At 42.7% G+C, this 27,591-nt stretch overlaps 1 protein-coding gene across 1 annotated transcript in view; it reads left to right on the forward strand.

The window, feature by feature from the left end:
- Positions 1 to 27,591, forward strand: part of LOC138246436 (B-cell receptor CD22-like) — a 338,718-nt gene that overhangs the window by 273,364 nt on the left and 37,763 nt on the right. The gene's annotated exons all lie outside the window — the stretch shown is intronic.

Consider the following 27,591-nt stretch of genomic DNA (forward strand, 5'->3'; position numbering starts at 1 on the left):
GCTGGGTTTGTTTAAATTGCTACATAACTGTAGAGACAAATCAATCAATACATTGTTTCTGTACAAGTTCAGATAATGTTCAGAAAGTGTAAGTGTTGGAAAATGGGTTATTGGTAGGGCAGGTAGGTACCTACACCTAGCAACAAGCCACAAACCTCCACAAAAGTACAGTTAGGTCTCAGTAAATTAATCCCAGCTCTACCCTTGGTAGCTTGGCATCGAGCGTCAAGGCTTAACTTAGGAGACAAAGTGTAAAGCATTCAAATATCACAAAACAGTAATTAAATAAAACACAGGAAACAGTTTAAAAATCCAAAACCAATTTATAAAAATAGTTTATATTTTTATCTTTAAAATGACACAAAAACGATTAAAATCGGTTCAGGGGAACCGGAGATATGAATTTTAAAAGTATTATTATTTTCTAGCGCTTAGAAACAAAAAGCGCCAATCGGGTCATCTGGTTGCACCAGGACCGGGGCAAAGTCAAACTTTCAGGCCGACCGCGATGGAGCCCTGCTCGGCTACAAGTTGCGGGAGGCCTCGGTTAAAAAGTTACCTTCTGACTTAGTCTTTATTTTGAAGTTTTTCTTCACTGGGACGAACCTGCCAGTTGAATCCGACCTCCTGGAGCCCTTGTCCGGATACGCGAAGTCGGTTTCCTCGGTGGTGATTTTTACCTTCGGACTTAGTCGTTTTTTCGAGATGAAAATCCTTCGACCGGGGTAAACCTGGATCTTGATCCGACGTCCATGGAGCCCTTCTCGGATACGATGGCTGGGTGGTCCCGGTCAACTTTTTACGTTCGGACTTAGTCTCTTTTTTGGATGTTTTTCTTTACCGGGACGAACCACGAAGTCAGGCCGGGTCGCGGTTGAGGCAAGCCGGCTAGAATTTCCGCGTCGGGTCGGTCACTTTATGGAGCTTTTTTTCAAAAATTCTCCAATCTTTTCCAAACTTCTGGGGCTTCACCCAGATGTTCTTTCAAGGTTCTTTTGGGGTCCACAGCTCACCCCAAGGGTCCAGAAGTTCTGTGATGGTCCTTGGGAAGTGCGAACTTCAACTCCCAGAATGCACCTGGCGCAAACTCCTTTTTGGCCACTGGACAGTGGTCAGCTGGTCGCTTTCTTCAGGAGTTGGTGCAGGGGACTCTGGTTTAGCAATTTTTCACCTGTAGCAAACAGGGAGTCCCTCCTTGAACCAGTTGAAGCCAGGCAAAGTCCTTCTTGTGGTGAAGCCCAAGTGTGCAGCTGGTGCAATCTTTCTGAGTGCAGGGTCCAGGTGCAGGCCAGGGGTCCAGCAGGGCAGTCCTTCTTCTCCTTAAGTTCCTTTCTTGTTGAAATCTGGTAGGGATCTGAGGCGTGGGTGCAGGTCTGCCAGTTTTATCCTTGCTCCTGGGTGAAAAGCAGGGGGGCCCTGGTTCTCCAATCAGGGACAGGGTCGTCCCCCTGTGATGACCACTTCCTGGGAAGTGTGGCAAAAATCCATCCCAGAAGGCAACAGTCTCTAAAAATCCAAAATGGATGAATCTGATTTTTGGAGGAGAGATCTGGCTGAGCCCACCCACTGGTGTGGCTAAAAATCATAAACACACCCCTCTCCTGCCCTCTCCTAATCTAATCAAGGGGGCACCTAGCTGTCTGGGGTTGCAGGATGTGGGGGTGTTGCTGGGTGCTCCAGATGTCCTTCTCTGCCTTTGAAGACCAGTTTGTCAGCCCTCCCCCTTCCTGCCTCACCATCTGCTGAGGGGAGATTATCTCCCCCAAGCACATTCCTTTGTGTGAAGCCAGGCCACTTCACACCTCATTAAAGTGGCCTGGCAGAAGCTGCTGCAGGCTGGCCAATCAGAGCACAGCAGCAAAAACAATGCAGAGCTGAAATTGGCAACTTTTTAGGTAAAGTCTAAACTTTTTACCTGCACTAGTTATATTAAATCCAACAACTGGAAGTTGTGGGATTTATTATAACAATCAATTTGATACCAAATTCTTGGTATGTAACATTTAAGGAGACTTTAAAATTTTAAATAAAGTCTGCCCATTCTAGCCTATGAAGGCCATTTACTTCAATGAGGGAAAAACGAATTTGGCTGTTTTTACCTCACCAGGGCTTATAAATCTATTTTTATAAAGTCCCTGCTTATAGTTACATGGCACCCAGCCCTAGGGGCACATAGGGCACACCTTAGGGTGACTTATATGTAAAAATAAGGTAGTTTAAGACTTTGGAAGTACCTTTAATTCCAAAGTCGAATTTGCATATAACTTTAATTTAAAAGCAGCCAGCAAGGCAGGCTTGCTTTTAAAATGACACTGGGCACCTCAGCAATGCACCTAGGTGTGCACCACCTATGCTGTGGTCCCTAAACCTACATGCCCTACCATATACTAGGGACTTATAGGTAGGTTAACTTAGCCAATTATAATTAGCCTAATTTGCATATCCATTTTACACAGAGCACAGGCCCTGGGACTGGTTAGCAGTACCCAGGGCACCATCAGAGTCAGGAAAACACCAGCATAAAGTGGAAAATGGGGGCAAAAAGTTATGGGGCCTCTGCAATCAGCCCCAGTTTCTCACAGTAAGAGACAAATAATTTGTTTTGATTCACTATTGCATCCAAAATATAGGTGGCCAGGACGTTCCACTACTGACTACAAATGATTGTCAACTTAGCAGTAGTTGCTTTAATTATACAGCAAACAGAGATCCCCTATACTGTAGAATCACGTGCTCATCAATTATGTCACTCTGATGAGCAAATAGTAATTCTCCCATCCTATACAGGCCACTAGTTCAGTAGTGACACTTCTGAGTTGGGTTAGAGCAAGGTATGTAAATTGTCCTCCAGTTACTTCAAATTCTATTACTCTACGGGATGATGCCCCAGTTTTATGCTTAGTGGCTAATGCTGGACTCTTTGTAAGTTTTAACAGGTTCATTATGAGCCAAGTAGGGGGACAGCATTTTTCATCCTCCTTTTGACTTACCACCCTATTGTCCTGAGCTTTATAAATGTAGTAATAAGAATAATTTTCCTTACAATGCAATGAATCAGAAAAATATGTGTTCCTAATTGGTACCATTGAGGATTTAGAAATGTGGCAGATTGGTCATTCTGAAATACTGAAGCAAATCGTGGGAGCTGAGGGCAGAGTATGACCATGCCGAGATAGCCACATATTATGTAATATACTACCAGGATGTGGGGAGTTAGTGAAACACACAAAACTACTGAGAAAAATCCAATTCCCCATGATCAAAATTAAGCAAATTTACTAATTCTGAAATCGTTACACTGTTTGAATTGAGAAATAGTTAAAAACAATGTACATCATAGAAATTAATAATAATTTCCAAACCAAAAATCATTCCACAGAGGTAAATCCTAACAGCGTGCATCCAATTCTGCCCGCCTGGTTTTTCCATGCAAATGTATCCTGAAAAAATAGTCTTGTAAATAACTAGTCCATGAGGTAAGTATTTCCTAAGAAGTCCATCCTGCAAAAGCTAGAAATCAGTTCAGAGAAAGCCAAGACATGTTTTGTAGTTATCGTTCCACTTCTTCAGGGCGGCAGGAACAATAGCCATAGTACATAAGATATATATACATTATATATATATATATATATATATATATATATATATATATACAACTCTTCTACAATCCTCAGCCTCTCATAGTGGTGGGCTACAGAGGGGATGCAAGCCACTATTTCTCCATTCCCATATTTCCATCCAGCAGTTTTGCCCTCCACGAAGAAACAGCCAGTGGTGCTTTATTTATGAGAAAAGCAGTTGTTTTTTTTATCATAAAGCAGCAATGAAAACCTGGGAATGGAGATGTGCATATGTGTATACATGTGTGTGTATGTGTGTGTGTGTATATATATATATATATATATATATATATATATATATATATATATATACACACAAAAAACAAAGGAGAACTCTGGGAAGTTCCCAATTTTAGGTGGAGAGCTGCTCTATTCTGGAGCACCCTGCAGCACCAGCGACACTCTAGATTTGCTCACCTCAAATGTCTGCTTATCTAGCAAAGTCTTTAGGCATAGGATTAGCACAGTGCTATCCTCGCCGAGCTAGATAGTGACAAAGTCTTTTGCCATTTGTACAGCAAAATCTTTAAGCATAGGATTGACATAGTGTCATCCTTGCCGAGCTGTAAAATGACAAAAGCCATTTACCACTCCAGGCACAGTATTACAGCTTTTGACTGGTCAAATACCGTCCAAGCCAACCTGGAATAAGCAAAGCAACCCCTGACACGTGTTTCGCTCTTATTAGAGCTCTTCAGAGGGGTATAGCTTTGTCCAAACACAAGGGAGCACCCAGTATAAGTCAAACCAAAACCCTTTCAGGGATAGAGCGACGCATAAATTATGCAAAAAACAAAGGAGAACTCTGGGAAGTTCCCAATTTTAGGTGGAGAGCTGCTCTATTCTGGAGCACCCTGCAGCACCAGCGACACTCTAGATTTGCTCACCTCAAATGTCTGCTTATCTAGCAAAGTCTTTAGGCATAGGATTAGCACAGTGCTATCCTCGCCGAGCTAGATAGTGACAAAGTCTTTTGCCATTTGTACAGCAAAATCTTTAAGCATAGGATTGACATAGTGTCATCCTTGCCGAGCTGTAAAATGACAAAAGCCATTTACCACTCCAGGCACAGTATTACAGCTTTTGACTGGTCAAATACCGTCTAAGCCAACCTGGAATGAGTAAAGCAACCCCTGACACATGTTTCGCTCTTATTAGAGCTCTTCAGAGGGGTATAGCTTTGTCCAGACACAAGGGAGCACCCAGTATAAGTCAAACCAAAACCCTTTCAGGGATAGAGCGACGCATAAATTATGCAAAAAACAAAGGAGAACTCTGGGAAGTTCCCAATTTTAGGTGGAGAGCTGCTCTATTCTGGAGCACCCTGCAACACCAGCGACAATCTAGATTTGCTGAAAGGGTTTTGGTTTGATATATATATATATATATATATATCTCAAGTCTATAGCTCTCACCCTAAAGTAACTATAACTCGCACCCTCACCATGCACTGCTAATTACCCCACAAATTACAGCACTCATGGCATCTTTGATAACATCACTGATAATATCAATGTAATATTTGCAGTAAAAAAAGGATGAAATAAACTGTACATGGCGAGTGCACGAGTTATAGTTACTTTAGAGTATTGATAGAGCACAACCAATACAAGAATGTGTCTAGACACTGAGCTGACGGCTAACCAGAAGTGTCAGAATAAAGAAATAAAGCTCTCTAAGGGTAGGATAGATCTAGGTCAGTGATAAATAACGAGATCTTTAAGGGTTTCCTGAAAGCTAAGAGTGTGAGGGCTGATTTAACTGTAGTCGGCAAGGCATTCCATGCTATGGAGGCACCTAAAAAAAAATGTCTTCCACCCCCAAGTTGAACGCCTACTATTGGGGACCACTGCCAGCATGCTAGATGCAGATTAAATGTAACTACCTGGTGTGTAATATTTTATTTTGTCCCTAAAGAAGGCAGGGCCTTGGTTGTTGAGTGCTTTATATGCGATACATAAAGCTTTAACAAACACCATCTGCCTAATAGGGAGCCAGTGCAATTTCCTAATGTGTAGCAACGTTCTGCAGAAGTTGTAACCTATTTAGTATGGCTAGAGATGTAACGTAAACCTTAAAAAGAGTGGGACTAAGGTAGGAGCCCTCAGGGACTCCTCAAGGGCTGGAAAATGAAGGGCAAACAAACTCACCAAGACAGACTTCCTGAGGGTGATCAGAGAGGAAGTATTTCAGTAGGTCCCAGGCTGCCCTGTAACACCCATGTCCACCAGATGCACCAGAAGCAGCTCATGATTGACTGTATCGAAGTCTGCTGATAAGTCAAGCAGGGCAGGAGCAACCTGCTGTCCCTCATCCAGAACCTGTCTGATCTCCTCAATTGCCTTTTTGAGAGCCTTTTCCATGCTGTGCCCTCTATGAAATTCTACAGGCTGCCCGTTTAAAACCTTGTCCACAATTTTTGAAGTAAAAGGTAGGGAAGAGACAGGGCGATAGCTGTGGGGGTCCTCCCGGTCTAATTTAGGTGTTTTAGGAGAGGAAGCACAGAAGCTTTCTTCCAAGGGGCTGTAAAAGAGCCATATTTGAACATTGCCTGAAACATTGTTGCAAGAACAGGAACGATCATCTCGGCTGGCAGTTTAGCCACGTTTTGGAGTGCTAGGGTCCAGCGGGGAGCAGGATTTGGTGAAAAGAATAAGCCTCTTTACTTTCTCTACTGAAGGGGATATAAATTGAGAGAGGCAGGGTCCTAGTTCGGGTGGAATTGGAGTTGCCAAAGGAGAGCAGGAGTGTTTGAGACAAAGTTGTGAACTGTTACACATATATATATATATATATACTATAAATTCACTGAAAAAGACAAAGGTTACAGGGACGTTATAGTTAAGTTAATTTCCTCACACAAAACCATAGAATCGTCCGTCATTATTTAACATTTATATGTTACTAGATAAGGTGACACGTTATAGGTCGATGAACCTTTTGACTACGCTTAGATTAGTTCCCACTGTAAGTTTTTTAACTCAAAGCAAATTACATTAACATAATTAATAATCGTCAACAAAACTTGTAAGACTCAGTAATTATCACGCACCTTGACCCATTTGGTCATGAATAATCCTACCATTTAGTAAAAGTTAAAATGTTTATTTCCCTAGATTAACAATGCTAAAATCATGTAAGTCAATCTCAAAATCAACTGATCGAAATATACAAATAACACAGGTTGACTAAAACTTCTAAAGAATCTCAGTTTAATTATCACATTGACCGTTGAGCATTCTAGAATCACGGTACAAATCAACAACAGGCAATTCTTTTCATAGGTCACTTAGCATCTTCTGTGACTCCAGATTAGAATAGCATGTTTGGGCTTCATGCAAAAACAGTTTATTCAAAATCTTAATTTGCTAACTATGGCTCTAACAAATAGCGGTTGGTACATAGAACTAATTATATCTTTAACAAAGACAATAGCATTTTGTTATACCTCGCCTCAATATGGATCGGCAAGCTGCGATTCTCTGTCAGTTGGACATCCGTCTGGTCTTCTTCAGCAAAGGGCAATGAAAGGGGATGGTTCAGACACTGGCATCTCTACGCAATCTGAACCATTAAATGCACTTCTAAGGGCAGCATCGAATTATTTATCCATCATACGTCAAAGTTAAATTTAAGAATAAAGTAATCAGGAACTGCTCAGGTCCCATACAAAAAAGAATGAGTATTGCAACGCGAATGACCCAAGAAGTAGTGAACATTTTTCCTCTGTGCAGTCGTGTTAATTCAAATCACCTAAAGAACTTCGAACATTGTAATTGGTCAGAAAGTCCAATTAGCACTTAGCTTCAAATCAGAGATATAACTAAACTGTCTTTCACACCTCAACGATTGGCTCTTCTTCTCCTGTTCCCATCATCCGATTTGTCGGGTAACTTTCTTTGTATCCATCCATACTCTAGTCAGTGCGTCCATTGTTAGTTCTTGGGAACATCGCTGTCTCACGCATCAAGTCTTCAAAGTAACGATACTAATATAGAACACTCTAGCAAGCAATTTTCATGAGGAAGTCAAAGGCTACTGCTACATGTTTGGTCAACTTCAGCATGAACAATACATCTTTATTTTCTAAACATGAATTCACTTTTTTGTTCAGACATTGCAGTTTAATATAATACTGTGCAATACTTAGGCCCAAACCTCGTCAACTTAATGCCTACAATTAATAAGCAAATACACAACATCAAATCATTAATATAACACACTACTGCAACAATTTCTATGTATATGCTTTTGAATGAACATTAGTATACATTTATTAAAACATTATGTAATTTCATGGCTGCCACTAAAGTGTGCACATTTTCCGAGACACACATTATTTTTCTATGTTAACTAAATTTTATGCAAATTCATAACTAATAATACATAAAATTCAATAGAAATAAGTTCAGCATTCACACCCTCATTCCTATTTATCTATATTTATACAACTCTAATATCTAGTAGGTGTGTCTAAAGGTCCTATGGAAAAATAAATGAGGAAAACGTGTTTTGGGACCCCATTTAATGAATAACTCCAAACCTTTTACGACAGCAGCTGAACTGACCAAAGTATAATTTCTGAAAATTTTGTGAAGATTTGTCAAGCTGTCCCAAACTTATAGGCAAAACAAAAAATGCTCCATCTATGCGTCCAATGAATTTATATAAAATGTATTACCTACTGGCAGTATGCCCAATTGCCATAAACAACACATTTTCTAATAACGTTTTCCACCATTTGATGTTTCTTCACAAAATTTTCAAACTTCAGCTGCTGTCTTGAAAGTTTTGAGTTGATCCATAAAGTCAGATATTACAGGGAGGGTATCCGAAAACACGTTTTCCCTATGCAATTTTCCCATAGGCATTTTAGACATGAATACAGCCCAAAGCGCTTAACCGAATTACACCAAATATGGCAGAAAGCTAGCTCTTTGTCCAGAAGAGTTCTTTGTAATATTTGGTGTAAATCTGTTCAGTAGTTTTGGAGTTACTAAAGATAAAAGAAATATAGATATCTGGGAACAGTGCCCCAACTTTGAACTCATGGTAAGATCTGATTGCCTGTCAACAACTCACCCAGGAAGTGTTGGCACAAAAAAAGGAGGCAGGGTAGGAATACCCTAGCCCACTAGGCTTGTGGTGGGGGCCCACAGGAACCCCACTGCAGGCCTAAAATGTTTTTTTTTTTAATTATGCTGTGGATCCACAAAGCCCACTGCAAAATTGGGCCAGGACTTTTAATTAAGTTGCTGTTTTGCAAAATACAGCATGAGTGTTCACATAATGAACTTCAAATTGAGATGTGATCAGTGAAGTCACTTTTGATGCCATGAGTGACGTAATATGTAATGCCATAAGCAGTGCATTGCGGGGACGTAAATCATGGTTGGCTCAGGTAACCATAACTGCTGAATTTTCATGGTTTTGTGTGTGTGTTTTGTATGTGTAAAATCTGAATCTAACTATGATGTCCCTTTTAACTTGTGAGTTTTTATTAGAAATGTTAAGGTTTTATTTTAATTCTATTTTCTAACATAACATCCCATTAACCTTTGTTTAAAAAAAACAAACACAATACACACATATACATACATACTGCAGGGTACCAGTAGGTAGGTATAGTTAGGACTCTGTTTTCACAGGAAAAGTATTTTTTTGCTTGCCTATATCTTTATATCTCTGCTGTCATTTGACAAATCTTAATGAAAATTTCCAAAAGGAATTTGCCTGTGATTCTTGCTGTGCATCGAAAGTGTCTGGGTAATCCGTCAAGCAGTGGCCAAGAGAAAGGGGGTGGGTCCTAAAGTGCTTTTCCCATCTTAACTCCCATAGGAGTTTTGAACAGGATCACTGCCCGAATAGCTGGACATTATTGCACCAAATTTGGCAGAAAGCTAGATTTTGTTCTACGGTGTGTGTCTTTTGTTATTCAGTGTAATATTGTTCAGTAGTTTTCGAGACATTTGTATGTCTAGAGCTGCTGATCTTTTGTGGCGCATTCACGATTATTGCAAATTCATTAATGCGTGTGCCAAGAGGAATGTGGTGATAGACTAGTTACACCTTGAGCAGAAAAATGCAGCTGCCATTTTAGGTAAAAAGACACGGTCCACGGGGGTGAACATTTGAATCAAAAGTGCTATAACGGGTCAAGGTAGAGGTACCCTGACCCTATAGGGGTCTTGAATAGACCCCCTGATGTGAATTATATGTTTTTCTTTTTCACGTGTGATACTTTCAAATTCACTGAGGGCATCAGCCTGAACCCCCCCGTGTTACGTTGCAACAAATTTGTGAACATCAGCAAAAAAAATGTATGAAAAAACATACATTCATAGACTCATTCAGACACTAATGCATTTACTCATAGACTCGCTCAGAGACTCATGCAACCTCTCACACGTTTGCAGCACAAGGTTGGGTTCTTATAGGGGGTTGGGAATAGGGACAGGCCACATGCTGGGCCTGCGGCCAACCCCTGCCGTGCACAGCCAAAGGCCATGCATCTGGTGATTAGATTGACGTATAGTAAATAAATATACTTAAACAAAACACAGAAAAAAGCAAAGGTTACAGAGATGTCATAGTTAGTAATTAGATTTTTTTTTTAAACATTGAAATTGACTTAAAACAAATAAAGGTTATGGGGACGTCACAGTTAGCTTCTGAACTTACTTGCCCAAAACCATATAAATTCAGCAGTTATAGTTAGTTATTTCAAGTAACCATAAGTATCTTAGGGCACACGTTTTACTTATTTGAAATAACTGCTGAATGGTTTTGTGTGAGTAAATTCAGAACTTAACTATAAACACCTCTGTAATTTTCTTTTTAAGTATATAATATATGCTAAAAAATTATTTACCAGGATCATGTTACATTACAGCAACCATTATACAGCACCACCTCATATCAGCAGATGCAATCTACTTCAATCGAAGCTCCACTACCACCAGACAATTGAAACTCTAACTTCACATGATTAACATGTGTACAGATTATAGAAAAAACAAAATAAAAGTAAACAAATATGTTGGATTCCAAGCAAGTAAATATTGCAGAACAAATAAACAGTGGTTAATCCAAGGCTCTCCAGGCAAGCAATAGCCTTTATCAAATGGTTCAACCATGATTTATTAAGGTGCCCTAGAGGTCCAAACATAGTCATAGAAATGCACATAGTTGCACTTACCATAAAAGTGGCCACATTCTCATACATCTAAAAACAAAATGTGATGGTTCTCGGTCATAATCTCCGTTCTTTATATGTGTACATGAAATGAATAAAGATACATATTCACCTGACTGGGTCCCATAATCTGTAGATTGAAAATAAATAACAAGGTGTCTCACACAATGCTCAGCTTGTAAATTCCCAATAAAGGAAGAGACCTAAACAGAAACTATAGATTCTGTTCCATTTTACCCAATCTTAGTTCATCAGTGTCACCGTCAAAGTCAGACAAGGACAATTCATTGTCCTTCAGTATTACGGTCATCATAGGCTCCAAATTATAAAGACCATAATGTGTTCCAATGAAAAGATAATTTACTCAATAAGGTTATAATAAATGATTGCCCTATCTTGGGGCAAGAATAGACCATCCAGAGGATGATTATGCATTAAATAAATAAGAGACTAAATTGGTCCAATCACACAAACATTTAACAGCATGGATCAAAAATCAAAACAGGGGAAATCTACAATACCTACTGATCCACTTGGAGTCACAAATAACATCATGTCTCTACAAAACTACAAACTCTTTTCCAAAACTGGGATTGAAACTGTACCATTCACATAATCAATATCCAACAATTCCCTATGTTGCTACATTAGACTTATTGCATAAACAATATAAAAGCAAGAAAAACTCCAAAACCTCCTGAATCATGCACACCATCACATGCCTTTAGGGTTAGAAGTGTAATAATCCCATCACTCCATGTAAAACCACAAAAGATCAAACCATTCTGATTAAATCCTGTGCTTTAGCATCTGACTTCAGTTGCTGCACAAAGATGAACCGTTTTTTGAAAACACGAACTCATGTTGTGATTACCTGATTAGAATGTCCTTGATTGGATAACATTGCCATATTCATCATAGAGACTAACCACATCAGTGCACACAATGTTAAATTCACAAAAGTCAATTTCCCCCCAAAATACTCTCAAATCCACAATGACAAAATAATTCAAACCACAAAACATAACGCTACAAAAAGCTGAAAGTAAAATAAATCAAATCTTGAATGTACCACGTCACACTATTAGTAATTTGTAACCCCCTTATCTAAAAAATCTAATTATTACTAAATAATCCATTAAGCAGTTGCTCAAATCCCCTGAATTCCATCAACATTGCAGATTATTGTAGTGCCCTGCTTCACGGCATTTTATAAATCATGGTGGACTATCCAATCAGATATGAAGTACAATGAAACAAACAAATGTCACATGAGTTATTACTGATGTATAGAAAAACTGAAAATACTAGCAAAATTCACCATATCAGCAGTACAATTAAGCAAACTGAGAATAAATAAAATGAACAAGGCATGCAAATTATTTTCATGATCACTTGATTATAGCAGTTTCAAACCCTCTGTCCCTCACAACAGAATACACAAAGGTACATCCATTCAGCTAACACACAAGTAGCCTCTGAGACCTGTCAGCATTATGTATCATTTCTCTCTCTGACTATTGATCATAAGCTTTGTCTCCATTACCACAGCTCCAGAACTCATTTTCTGTCCTCATTCTCTAGGGTTTGAACGGAATTCAGTTTCACATGCACACTTATAGGAGGTGATGGAAATCTAGACCCTGATAATTTTAGTGATTGAATGGACCTCACTGATGTGCATAAGGTCAATAATAAAGTGATGTTAGGTGAGGACACATGGTCATGAGCTAAGGGAATCCTGGAGACTCGTATATCTGACATAAAATCATGTTACTTTCTTCTTATGTGTACACAGCACTTACTCAAGAATAGGCTATTTCGACACCACATGCTCCCTACTCCTGGACCTGAAAATCTGGAGGAAATAAATTTAGATTAATTACCATGGACATTGGTTCATAACTGTGGCCATGTTATGCTGACCTGGGACCTTGGTTGTAAATGTCTCCTTATAGAAGCTGCCCTTTATTCGAAAGGTATTACAAGGTTGCACTAAAATGTATTTTCTGCAAAATAGGAACACTGTTTTTTAATCGTGGATGATATGGGCAACTGAAAAGGACTCAATAAGAAGTAATTGTAAGACAGCAATGATCAAAAGAAGAAGAACCCAAAGGAATGATTCTATCTTCTATCCAGTTTCCAACCACAAACAATGCAAAACACTCCACTGGTCAGAACAGGATATGACAGTAACAGCCAACATTTTCCCACAACTCCCTCTCAGTCTCATCATGTGCCCTATCACCTATTTGCTGCCATCATTATGAGCAAGGTGTGCAGGCAGGCTACTGGTGCCCCAAATGATGCAACAGGAAGCACGGTCAGCTGTCCATGCCATTTATGACACTGATTTGAGAAATTGTTCCTCAATACATTTGCCTCCTTCCTTGAAAAGTTGCATTAATCGCAAAGAGGAGTGAGCATGAGTTTGAAAATGTCATATCATACAAGTAATCCATTGGTGAGGCTGATTTTCCTGTGAGTTGTCCCCTGCATCTAAGAAAAAAACGATTGTGGTTCATCCAAGATGTAGGAAGGACCGTTTTTATTGTACCAGTTACCAACAAATGTTGCTCATAAATGAAGATGCCAACATTCTGTTGATTATTCTAGTAAAAAGAAAAAAATGATCATTCACTTCATCCATTCAACACCGATGCAGTTTGTCACTGGTTGCTCATCCTGGAACCACAGGAAACTGTATCACCTGCTACGACTCTCCAAAGACTCCCTATCCAGTTGAAGCAGACAAGATTCAAATACTTGGGTGTCTTCATCAAAAGAGAGCCTAAGCTAGCATTTGATATTCTGTGTCATCTAATCAATGGCTGCACTCCCTGGCCACGTCTCCATTTGTCTCTCTGGGATCTGATTTAAAAGATGAAAATTGTAGTGGCCTCAGACCAGGCAGCAGGTGAAGCCTCTGGTGATCACCACCTATATTGGGAGAATGATCTCCTCTACAGTGAGCCTAAGGTTCCGGCCATTGGGTCAGCGCGTGCGCTGGTGGTCCCCCAGTGTTACTGAACCTTCCTACTGGGTCTGGCTCACGACATTCCCCTGGCAGGACATCTGAGGCAAGGCAAGACCTTTGACAGGCTTGTCACCCACTTTTATTGGCCCAGAATGAGGACAAACTCAGATAAATTCTGTAGATCTTGTCCTACCTGCCAGGCCAGTGGTAAAGCAGGGAAAAGGGTTAAAACCCCCCTGATTCCACTTCCTGTCGTTGGCACCCCCTTTGAAAGGGTGGGCATCGACATTGTTGGTCCATTGGACCCCAAAACTGCCCTAGGCAACAGGTTCATCCTGGTTTTGGTGGACCATGCCACCCATTACCCAGAGGTAATCCCTCTGAGGACCGTAACTGCACAGGTGGTGGCCAGAACTCTGATGGGAATATTTACCCATGTGGGATTCCCAAAGGAGATAGTGTCTGACAGAGGCACTAACTTCATGTCTGCATACATGAAGTCTCTGTGGGATGCGTGTGGTGTAACCTACAATTTCACCACACCCTATCACCCCCAATTGAATGGTCTTGTGGAGAGATTCAACAAGACCTTGAAAGGCATGATTGGTGGCCTCCCTGAGGCCATGAGGCGTAAGTGGGACGTCATCTTACCATGCCTTGTCTTTGCTTACAGAGAGGTCCCCAAGAGGGGTGTGGGGTTCAGTCCCTTTGAGCTTCTCTATGGGTACCCTGTTAGGGGACCCTTAAGCATTGTCAAGGAGGGGTTGGAGAGAGCTCCAAAGGCACCCCCGCAGGATGTGGTCAGCTACATGTTGACCCTCTGCAACCAGATGACCCGCTTCTGGAAAGATGCCCAAAGTAACCTTGAGGCCAGTCAAGAGGTAATGAAACGCTGGTATGACAAGAAGGCCACCCTGGTAGAGTTTCAACCTGGAGAGAAAGTGTGGGTAATGGAGCCAGTAGAGCCTAGAGCTCTCCAGGACCGCTGGACTGGCCCATTTGAAGTAAAGGAGCTGAAAGTGGAGGCCATTTACCTAGTAAACCTCCAAACCCCTAGGAACCCCCTAACAGTGCTCCATGTCAACCGACAAAAGGCTCATTTTGAGAGGTCTGAGGTCAACATGCTTCTGGTCACAGATGAAGGAATGGAAGAGGAGAGTCAACCTTTCCCCGACCTCCTCTCTGCCCAAGAAGGTGATGGGTCAGTGAAAGGGGTCATTCTCTCCGACTCCTTGACTCTAAACCAGAAGGAGACTGCTATGAGCTGTTGGAGCAGTTCTCCCCCCTGTTCTCCCTTACTCCTGGACTGACCCACCTCTGTGTTCATGACATTGACACAGGTGACAGTCCCCCTGTGAAGAACAAAATTTACAGGTTATCGGATAAGGTGAAGGCCAGCATCAAGGAGGAGGTCTCCAAGATGTTAGCTTTAAGGGTTATCGAGAAATCCAGTAGTCCCTGGGCCAGCCCAGTGGTGTTGGTCCCTAAGACTACTGCCCCAGGTGCGAAGCCAGAACTCAGGTTCTGTGTGGACTACCGGGGTCTCAACTCAGTCACACGGACTGATGCTCACCCCATCCCCCGAGCTGATGAGCTCGTTGACAGGCTGGGTGCTGCCAAGTTTCTGAGTATATTTGATCTTACTTCAGAGTACTGGCAGATCGCCCTGACTGAGGGGGGCTAAGGAGAGATCCGCATTTTCAACCCCTGATGGCCATTACAAGTTCCGGGTGATGCCATTTGGATTGAAAAATGCCCCTGCTACCTTCCAACGGTTGGTTAACGGGGTCCTAGCTGGCAAGGATGCCTTCTGTGCAGCCTACCTGGATGACATAGCTGTCTACAGTTCCAGCTGGGAGGAACACCTGCTCCTCCTCAAGGAGGTGCTTCAGGCCCTGCAACAGGCGGGCCTGACAATCAAGGCTAGTAAGTGCCAGATTGGGCAGGGTTCCGTGGTGTACTTGGGACACCTAGTGGGTGGTGGCAAGGTGCAGCCACTCCAGGCCAAGATTGAAACTATCAAGGCCTGGCAACCACCTAGAACACAGACTGAGGTGAGAGCCTTTCTAGGCCTCCCAGGATACTACCGCAGATTTGTCGAGGGCTATGGTACCATTGTGTCACCCTTGACAGAACTCACTTCCAAGAAACAACCTAGGTTGGTGAATTGGACAGAGGCTTGTCAGAAAGCCTTTGACTCTCTGAAGGAAGCCATGTGCACGGCCCCGTGCTCAAGGCCCCTGACTATTCCCAGGAATGTATCGTGCAGACAGACGCTTCAGAGCATGGCATAGGGGCGGTCCTCGCACAGCTAAATGAGAAGGGCCTAGACCAACCAGTAGTCTTTATTAGCAGAAGGTTATTACCACGGGAACAGAGGTGGAGTGCTATTGAGAGAGAAGCTTTTGCTGTGGTCTGGGCACTGAAGAAGCTAAGGCCATACCTGTTTGGGACTCACTTCCGTGTTCAGACAGACCACAGGCCCCTCAGATGGCTCATGCAGATGAGGGGTGAGAATCCAAAACTCTTGAGGTTGTCCATTTCCCTACAGGGGATGGATTTTACGGTGGAGCATCGCCCAGGGGTTGACTACGCCAATGCTGATGGTCTCTCCAGATACTTCCGCCTTAGCGATGAAAGCTCCCAGGAGGTCGGGTAGCTCTCACCACTTTCAGCTGGGGGGGACACATGTTAGTCCTAACAGCCTTAGGGTGGTCACCCCTAACTTTTTGACTGCCTCCCTCCACTTTTTGGACACTGTTTTTGCTGGCTTTTAGACTCTGTGCACTTTATCACTGCTAACCAGTGCTAAAGTGCATATGCTCTCGCCCTTTAAACATGGTAACCTTGGATCATACCTGATTGGACTATTTAATTTACTTAAAGTCCCTAGTAATGTGCACTATATGTGCATAGGGCCTGTAGATTAAATGCTACTAGTGGGCCTGCAGCACTGGTTGTGCCACCCACGTAAGTAGCCCCTTTACCTTGTCTCAGGCCTGCCATTGCAAGGCCTGTGGGTGCAGTTTCACTATCACCTCGACTTGGCATTTAAAAGTACTTGCCAAGCCTAAACCTCCCCTTTCTCCACATATGTCACCTCTAATGTGTGCCCTAGGTAACCCCTAGAGCAGGGTGCAGTGTGGGTGAAAGGCAGGACATGTACCTGTGTAGTTTACATGTCCTGGTAGTGTAAAACTCCTAAATTCGTTTTTGCACTACTTTGAAGCCTGCTCCCTTCATAGGCTAACATTGGGGCTGCCCTCATACAATATTGGAGTGGTAGTTGCTGATCTGAAAGGAGTAGGAAGGTCATATTTAGTATGGCCAGAATGGTAATACCAAATCCTGCTGACTGTTGAAGTTGGATTTCATATTACTATTCTAGAAATGCCACTTTTAGAAGGTGAGCATTTCTTTGCACTTAAATCTTTCTGTGCCTTACAATCCACGTCTGGCTGGGCTTAGCTGACAGCTCCTTGTGCATTCACTCAGACACACCCCAAACACAGGGTACTCAGCCTCACTTGCATACATCTGCATTTTGAATGGGTCTTCCTGGGCTGGGAGGGTGGACGGCCTGCTCTCACACAAAGGACTGCCACACCCCCTACTGGGACCCTGGCAGACAGGATTGAACTGAAAAGAGACCTGGTGCACTTCTTAGCCACTCTTTGAAGTCTCCCCCACTTCAAAGGCACATTTGGGTATAAAACAGGGCCTCTGCCCTACCTCATCAGACACTTGCTGGGGAAGAAACCTGAACCAGAACCTGCATCCTGCCAAGAAGAACTGCCTGCCTGCCTAAAGGACTCGCCTGACTGCTTTCTACAAAGGACTGCTGCCTTGCTGCCTTGCTGTACTCTTGTCTGGCTGTGAAAGTGCTCTCCAAGGGATTGGATAGAGCTTGCCTCCTGTTCCCTGAAGTCTCAGGACCAAAAAGACTTCTCTTTTTCATTTGGACTCTTCGTGCGCCGAAGCTTTTGACGCACAGCTTGTTCCGCAGCGAGAAAAACGCCGCACACCGACGCTGATCGACGCGACGCCTTCGGGGCGACTGGAACTTCGACGCACGGCCTCACAAGGACAACGCTGCCTGACTTCAGAGGAGAAATCGACGCAACGCCTGCCGTGAGAGCGAAACTTCTACGCACAGCCCCGCGGAATGACGCGCAGCCGGAAAACAAGCAGGAGAATCCACGCATAGACCCGGGACATCTGGTAATCCCCGCGACCCATAGAAAGAGACTGTCCGCGTGCCGGAAAACGACGCACGACTTCCCCACGTGAAAAATAACGACGCAAGTCCATGTGTGCTGGGGAGAAATCGACACACACACCATTTTCCATGTATCTCTTCTTCTGCGGCCCTTTGTGGAGATTTTCCACTCCAAACCAGGTACTTTATGCTTGAAAGAGACTTTGATTGATTTTTAAAGACTTAAGACACTTGATATCACTTTACAGTGATATCCCTACAATTTCACATTGCATCTTTATTCGTTTTGACCTACAGTTATCCTGATAAATATTATAGATTTTTCTAATCACTGTGTGGTGTATTTTGTGGGGCTATATTGTGTTATTGTATGATTTATTGCACAAATACTTTACACATTGCGTTCTAAGTTAAGCCTGACTGCTTGTGCCAAGCTACCAGAGGGTGGGCACAGGGTAATCTTGGATAGTGTGTGACTTACCCTGACTAGAGTGAGGGTTCTTGCTTGGACAGAGGGTAACCTGACTGCCAACCAAAAACCCAATTTGTAACAAATAGCCATACTAAAATTCAAGCATTAAAAGTAGGCCTGTTGTAGTATTTATCTCCAACAGTTCTAATAAAAGAATTGTATTTAAAACATTACAGACATATCAAAGTATTTCATTTGCATTGCTCAAACCATAAAATGCAGTCATACGACCAACCAATAAGGGTGTCTGCGCTCCAGAGCCAAGGCACAACCTCTTTAGCTTTGAGAGTGTAGGGAAATATTATTGTTGTGTCTGAGAGTCATAAAGTCAATTCGCCCAAGAAATCAATGGACATAAGTTAGTAAAGACTCTTGGGGGCTTTGATAGTAGTGCCCTTGCCTGTCCTTGGGGCTAAACACAACAAAAGATGTAGGCAAATGAAGCTCACACAGGGCATTATAGTAAAGCAAGTGATCAATGAAGACTACATGAGCGGCTCCTGCTGCTTTATTTGGTTGATTCTTGCTTTGCGTCTGTTTTTGGTTTTGATTATTTTCTCCATCTCTCAGGTGAGACAGAGGCACCCATAAACTAAGGGACTCATTTGGGGACCCCAGGAGGTGGCCTAGGCTATTGCACCCTGCTAACTCCCTGGCACAACACCCATCCTTTCGTGCAGCTCGGGAACCAGGCACAGTTCTTGTCTACATCAGCAGAATCCTGTTTTTCTTGGTCTCAGCCATGGCTGGAGCCAGCTTGAATTTCCTTGTCCATGAGGTGCATGGGCTGGCCAGCGTGACCTGCTCCACCCAGACACAGGCACCAGGTGGCAACGAACAATGACTCTCTTCTTTGTCCCAGGTGGCTGGCATCTCTTGGGACATCTTGTAAAGCAGTGGGCCCTGAAAGTTGGGTCCCTACCACCAAGCGCTGGCTCGAGTAGGGGAGCCCTATGCATGCTCCTCTCTAAATAATTATTGAACGATGTGCCAACCCAGCGGTCCTGGCCTATCCCAAGGGTTTAAACCTGGTATTGGGTGGAGCGCCATGTTTGTGGCTCCGTTATTGTTTTAAAAATACTAAACATGTAAAGTGGCATAATGTGGACCCTGTTGAGATGATTTATGGATCATTTTCATCCTAATGGTTGGGGTTAGCCACAAAGGGCATTTTCATCAGGCCTTCAGAATGGCACACTTTGCAATGACCTAGATTTGCTGTCTTTTGCTCTTCCTGGCACCTGGGGCTCAAGCTGCTGGAGGCATTTTGCGTAGTTCCCTCCTACTAGATAGCAGAACACCCTCCTTCCCACAGAACACCCTCCCTTAAACACTCCCCAGACCACATAGCCTCCAGGCTTGCAGAGCACCTAGGGGCAGTGGAGTCTTGTTTTTCCTCAACAAATTGACCCTGCCCCTGGAGTCATCCATCCTAGTCCTAGGGGATCAATAGTGACAAGGTCTTCATTCCATCATTGCAGGCCATCAGGTTGATCCTCTTTGCAGTTGGCCATTTCCTCCACTGTTGTCGCCTTCCATGCCCAAGGTCTTCCTCTGTCGCTCTCCCTCATACAAGGGTTTTTTACAGGGGTGTGGAAACTTCTAGGTTCCAGACACTCCTGACCATTGCTAGGATGTCAGATAATGCCTCCACCCCTATCCCAACCCTTTTGCACAGCAATCTGGTGCAATCCGAAATGGTGCCATAGAGTTTTCTCTGAATAGAGCTCCTTTGAGGGCCTCGCTTGCACTCCTATATGCCATCACTGCCAGATCATTTCCCTCCCGAAAATCAAAGACGATCCTCTGCTGTGGTGGCTCCAGATGTGTTGCCTTCCTCTTTGTTTATTGAACCTTGGTTTGCCGAGGCCAGGTGCTGCTCCACAGCTAATTATCGGATGTAGATTTCCCTCACATCCCTTGTTTTCAAGGAATAATATTAATCACTGGTAATTGGTCCTTTTAAGTGGGAATGCCTTTATCTCTACTGCTGTGCATAGTAATTAACTTTGCATAGTAGGGGGACAAAGGCCCAGCATCTAATTATGAGCTGAGCCAGAGAATTATTACAGTTGCTGGAGTCCCATTAACATTTAGGCTTGGTATCTTTTGAAACTGAACAAACAGTCTTGGCATGCATGTTTTACCCCAGTTTGACATCTTACTGGACTGTGTAGACCTAAGTGGAGCGAAACTGTCCTTTAGGGCAGATTTTACATATATGTAGAATAATACAGTGAACTCACTACAAACTTTCCTGTAAATGCTACTGACCTATCAATGAATGCCCACTAATACTAGAAGGCCTTCTCCAAGTTGGTTACTATGCTTATAGAGCACCTTCTATGCCAGGGTCCCTGTGCACAGTCACTGGGCTGCGCACAACAGTAGTCTTACTAATGCATGTTCATGGTGCGCCTTACTCGAGCTGTGCCACAGCAGCCTCAGCTTAAAAGTCATACATTGCTGGTAAACATGCTCAGTCCCATTACTGTGAAATCGCATTGAGTGAGACTCAGGTAGTGAAAGTCACCCACAGTCAATGTGCAATCACTTGGGCAGTTAAAAATGCAAAATACCCTGGTGGAGGAAATGGGCAGAACCCATGTGTAACACTGTCTCAAAATCCTCACTGACACAAATAAACCACACAAGTCTGGGGGGGAGGCGGGACATGGGTCTATGACTGAAAACTCACAAATTATAAGATGTCTTCAGATTTGCAACTGCCTCAAATGGAATCTTATTACTTAGGTCAGCCAGTAGTTTGTGCACTATCTCCTCAGTCATGCATATTGGGTCGCCAAATAGACTATTAACGACTGGGTGTTGACAAGGGCTGTTAAGTTGCCTGCTTCTTTGTGCTTCATTTCACAAAATTATTTATTTGGAAGGTGTCAAGGGCCTTTTTAAGAGGGTCATACAAAAGGAAAATGACCACCTGGCTAATCTTGTAGTTCTTAATTTAAGATGAAGATCCTTGAAAGATAACACCAATCCAGCAAACTTCTTCTGAAATTAGGAAGGAGAGAAGAGCCAAGCAAGTAGACCAGGTAAAGAATTCAAGAAATTGACTGAAAAGCTATGAACAAAAATCAGGGGTAAAAATGGAAGCATGGAGGTGAGGAATGTAATGGAAAATAGGGAACATCCACATTGGGACTCATTTAGAGCTCAGACATGGCTTCTTTTATATGATGTTGACAGGAACCGACAGCACAGGATGTATTCAGGCTCATTTTGGACTGAGAACCACGGTTTACGCACCTCCAGATGGTGCGGAGCAAGGAGACATAAATGAGTATTGAGTATTGAGACACCTGAAAATATTCAATCTGCCAACGCAACCACACTTTTTTCTCTGGTTCTCATTTAGGTCTCTAATGAGTTCTCGCCTGCTGTCCTGCTGCAGTAAAACCATAGGCATTGAATGTGACATGATGTGTTCATCACCAAATATGGGGTATACATACTTGCAAAGTAAGTACAGCCAACAAAAATGAGGGAAGGAAGCAATAAGTGAGAATGGGCTAACAAGTGTTGAACCATCCAATCAAATGTACATTTATCCAAGAACAATCCCAGTGTATAAGGGATGCGATACAAAGAGTACATTTTCCAATTTTATTTGCACCATATCGTCTCCAGTTTCTCTGTCCAGCAGGATAAGCAAGTTGAAAAATGTGTAACGTATGTCTTGATTCCTGCTTGAGCCTCCTCATTCACCAACAACTATGATGATGATGAATGGGCGTTCTTCCTGAAAGGAAGCTCTTTGACAGTGTTTTCCATGGCAGTAGGGGTGCATCGGGCATAGACAATAAAAATCATGCATGTGTCTCAAGTACATCCTTAATAAGGTGAGTACCCAGTAGATAATTAAAAATTAAAATGCTGATGTTCTGATGTTTCTAACTACCGTTCCCTGTGGGGTTTATGGAATTTGTTAGGACCAGGATCCCTGTTTAATGTGACTCTATGCTTCATGTATTCAGTTCAGTTTAATTTTCATATAGAGAGCATGGCTACCCCATAGGGTGTCCCAGTGCTACCTACATCAAGACCAGGTAGAGACAACCTAGGTTTAAATCTAAAACAAATGTGTTTTTAACAGCTTCCTAAACCCTATCTCTGATTGCTGACTTTGCAGTACTACTGGAAAGATTGTTCTATAATCTGGGAACCAGTTATACAAAAGATGTTCCTCCCCATCTCGCTCTTTTGATTCCTGGTATAGATAAATGTCCCGGAGATGGGGAGAAAAGAGTTTTCTTAGGGACATAAGGGATACAGAGATGTCTAAGGACTGGAGCAGTTGTCTTGTAGACAATTCTGTGGGCAATTCATAAGACTTTGAAAATAATCCTTTTGTGAATTGTTAGCCAGTGCAATGCCTTCAAAGCCGGGCCTGCCGATTGAAATTTGGGAATTTTCATCAACATCCTTACCACTGCATTTTAGACTACCTGTATAGCTCTTCCCAACATACTTTGGGCTACGGATATAAAAGGAGTTCCCATAGTACAGTCTTGAGCCAATAAGGCTCTGCTCCACTACTCTTTTGGAAGAAGATAGGAGCCAGTGAAGACATTTCCTAAGTGTTCTAAGGGTGCAAAAACACAGGCCTGTAACTGTATTCACCTGCGTTTCAAGAGTCAGTTTTTCATCTATCCAAAAGCCCAGGCTTTTCAAAGTCTTATCTGGTATCGGACATTCTCCAAGTTGTTCAGGCCCTTTCACATCCCTCCATCTTTGCTGGTTATTCCCTGCAATCAGGACTTAATTCTTTTCACTTTTAAGCAATTACTAGTCGTCCACTAACACTTATAAGGCATTATGCCAGCTGAGACTCGGTCAAGTTTCCACTTTGGGCTAAGTGGCATAAAGATTTGTGTATCATATGTATAGGACACCAAGTCCAGACCAATTCACTCATGTACATATGAGATTATAAGAGAAATGAAGAAATGATTTGTTTTTCATGTGTAGGACCTGATAAAAATGTGAGAGGAAAAAAGACAGATAAACAGGAGTAAATGAAAATATTTAAAAAAGTATAAACAAAGAAAAAATAAATGCAGCGTGTAGTGTGTATTCACTGCATGCTCAGCCATCTTTGTGACAATCCCAACGCAAGTGATGAAATCACAATGCACTAATTGGGCACTCATGTTGTGATAAAATGCTAATCTATATTGCACAAAAACTCATCTACTCTTGACTATCTATGGAAGTCCCCTTGGAGGTACACGAGGGGTGATCCCTTATAGTCACACACTGTATTAGATAGGAAACAATTCCCATATTGATTAGGATTTGGAGATGGTGGAATGAAAATTAGCCATGTGCAAGTGGGGAGAGACATATTTTACCAAAAGGTAAGCCTTGTACTCAATCTAGTCTTCAGCATGTTCTCTTTATGGGCAAGAAGTCTAGAACCACACTGTTTTTATAACTTGACAGTTTGAAGGTGGACGTGAATAATGTCACCATGATGTATTTGGGTGGTAACGTGCAGCTAGGTACTGGGAAATGGAGCCACTTACTTCATGCATGTTTCAAATGGAATGGAGTTGAATATCTAATCAATGCATGAAGGTGGCAAAATGGCTGTTGAATGGCAAATATCACCCATATAGCTTTATAAAAAATGTTGTTATATCATTTCTTTGTAAAATATCTAGAACGTATGAGCTTATAGATGTTGCAGTGGCAGTTTGTTATGTAGGGAGAGTGGAGGGGTGGGCAAATAGGCGGGATAGTAAAATAAATGAAAGTAAAAGCCACTTACCTTTGTGGCTTGCCGAATGACGTCCTCTTCACTCTGTTGTTCCTGTCTTCTCTCCCCTAACCAATCCTGGTGCTGCTTTCATGCTGGTAACAAGCATGAGAGAAGCACTAGGATTGGAGGGAGCGGCATTCTTTTTTATGGTGTATATGAATCTGTTCATTAGTTTCTGAAATGTTAACATTTGAAAAAGGTGCTAGGTGTTCTGGAAAGAGTTAACATGTTTTTATATCGAAAGCCATGGCATGGCTGATGAAACATGCTCACAACCTCACCACAGTATACACACTGATGACACTCAGGTGACCCTATTGTCATAACTAAAAACATCTTTGACGCATTCCAATCACAGTACTCTTCCCTCTGCTATAATAACTGACACAGAATGATACCTGGAAGATGAAGCCTGGCCTGAATCAAAGGAGGATTGCACAACTTCTTACTAGAACCAATTTCTGTCCAAGAATTGATTACTGTATTTGAAGACATGCGGAGAGGTAAAGCTCTGGACTCGGCTAGGCGTACATCAGAATTTTATAAAGTACTACTAGCGCCACGGTTGGCTGACCTATACAAGAGACTCTGTCAACAGTGTTAGTAACTAGCCTGTGTGTGTGTGTGTATCTATATTTATATAGATATATAAGTTCACTGAAAAAACAAGGGTTACCGGGACGTTATAGTTAGGAAGTTGAATAAAAAACATAAAACCAAAGTTTACATGTTTTTTTAGTTAGGTTCTGAATGTACTAATAAAAAACATAGAAATTCAGCAGTTATAGTTATCTGAGCTATAACTTGCGCTCCCGTAATGCACTGCTTATGACCTCACAAATTACATCACTCATGACACGGTTAGTGACATCACTGATGATATCACTGAAGACCTCTCATATGACATCACTGATGACATCATCCACAGTCATACACCTACTCAATTGCTGATACAAACTCTTGTACACCCATACACAGACATCTACTCGCATACTTATTCAGAGATGTGTAAAAGTAGTGATATACAGATGTTCAGTCAAACAGCTACTGATACAACCACTCACCCACCCATACACTACTAACACAGGTATTGACAGACTCACACAGTTACTTACACACACCCACTCATACACCCATATACCCACTGACACACCCTTTCATACACCCATACAATAACTCATGCAGCCCATTATCAGATCACTTTTCTGGTGACACATCAAGTCAATCAGCTGTAGAAGCACTGACACACCCACACACTCCCCATGCAGTCACTGACATAGTCAGTGACTCATCAGTACAGTCACTTACACACGCAATCACTCAACTATACAACTATTTACACAACTCAATCACATGAACAGGCTCTCATATACCTACTCAGTCACCCATGCAGCCACTCTGAGACCCTCACTGACCAACACAAGTTCTCACACATCCACTCACTATTCTGTTTAACCCCTTCGCTGCCAGGCCTTTTCCTCCTCCTGTGCCGAGCCTTTTTTGGGCTATTTGGGGCAGTTCGCGCTTAAGCCCTCATAACGTTTTGTTCACATAAGGTACCCACGCCAAATTTGCGTCCTTTTTTCCAAAATCCTAGGGATTCTAGTGGTACCCAGACTTTGAGGGTTTCCCTGAAGGAGACCAAGAAATTAGCCAAAATACAGTGAAAATGTTTTATTTTTTTTGTTTTTTTTTAAAAAAAGGGAAAAAAGGGCTGTAAAAGGCAGCTCATGGTTTTTCCCTGAAAATGGCATCAACAAAGGGTTTGCGGTGGCAAGATCACCATCTTCCCAGCTTTCGGGAACAGGCAGACTTGAATTGGAAAACCCAATTTTTCAATACAATTTTGACATTTTACTGGGACAGACCCCATTTTTACTATTTTTTGTGCTTTCAGCCTCCTTCCAGTTAGTGACCAAAATGGGTGAGAAACCAATGCTGGATCCCAGAAAGTAAACGGTTAACAGCTGAAATAAAGAATTATTGAAATTGAGGTGAAAAAAAACAGCAATTTTTCTCCACGTTTTACTCTGTAACTTTTTCCTGCGATGTCAGATTTTTTAAAGCAATATACCGTTACGTCAGCTGGACTCTTCTGGTTGCAAGGATATATAGGGCTTGTAGGTTCATCAAAAACTCTAGGTACCCAGAGCCAATAAATGAGCTGCACCTTGCAATGGGTTTTTATTCTATACTGGGTATACAGCAATTCATTTGCTGAAATATAAAAAGTGAAAAATAGGTATCAAGAAAACCTTTGTATTCTAGCTCAGCTGGCACCTGGGGAAACCTAGCAAACCAGCGCATTTTTAAAAACTAGACACCTAGGGAAATCCAAGATGGGGTGACTTGTGGGGCTCTGACCAGGTTCTGTTACCCAGAATCCTTTGCAAACCTCAAAATTTGAAACTCCCAATAAAAATGGGAGGCAGATATGGCCATCAACGATGTGTCCCCATGGGGAGCAACCCTTACCCAAGGGGCTGCCCCCCTAAAGAAGACACACTCATACATACACACTAATCCCTGGTGCCTAAGTGGTTTCTGCCCCATTGGCTGATCTCCCCAAGGGGGGCAGAAACAGTCTAAATACAATTTGCCCCCCATGGGAGCGACCCTAGCCTAATGGGTCGCTCCCATCTCTAAAAAAAAAAAAAAAAAAACCACAACAAAAATAAATTGCCCTGGCGCCTAGAGGTTTCTGCCTCCCCTGGGGGCAGATCAGCCTAATAACAATAGGCCCCTGGGGGCAGAAATGGCCTAAAATAAATGTCCCCCCCACCATCCCCATGGATCGACCTTTGCCTACGGTGTCGCTCCCCTTGCGTGACATTGGTGCAAAAAAAGATCCCCGGTGCCTAGTGGTTTCTGCACCCCCTGGGGGGCAGATCGGCCTAATAACAATAGGCCAGGGGGGGCAGAAATGGCCTAAAATAGATTCCCCCTGCCCCCCCCAACCCCCCAGGGAGCGACCCTTGCCTACGGGGTTGCTCCTCTTGTGTGACATTGGCGCAAAAAAAAAAGATCCCTTGTGCCTAGTTGTTTCTGCCCCCCTTGGGGGCAGATTGACTTAAAATCGGCGGATCTGCCCCCAAAGGGGGCAGAAATGGTCTAAATACAATTTGTCCCCCAGGGGAGTGACCCTTGCCTAATGGGTCGCTCCCCATCTATAAAACGACAACAAAAATCCCCGGTGCCTAGTGGTTTCTGCCCCTCTTGGGGGCAGATCCGCCAATTAAAATAGGCAGTTGGGCCTAATAATAGGCCTTCAAAACAAATCCCCCCCTGGGAGCGACCCTTGCCCAAGGGGTCGCTCCCTCATA

Source organism: Pleurodeles waltl, chromosome 7 (assembly GCF_031143425.1).
Source record: "Pleurodeles waltl isolate 20211129_DDA chromosome 7, aPleWal1.hap1.20221129, whole genome shotgun sequence".
In the NCBI taxonomy this organism is placed as follows: Eukaryota; Metazoa; Chordata; class Amphibia; order Caudata; family Salamandridae; genus Pleurodeles; species Pleurodeles waltl.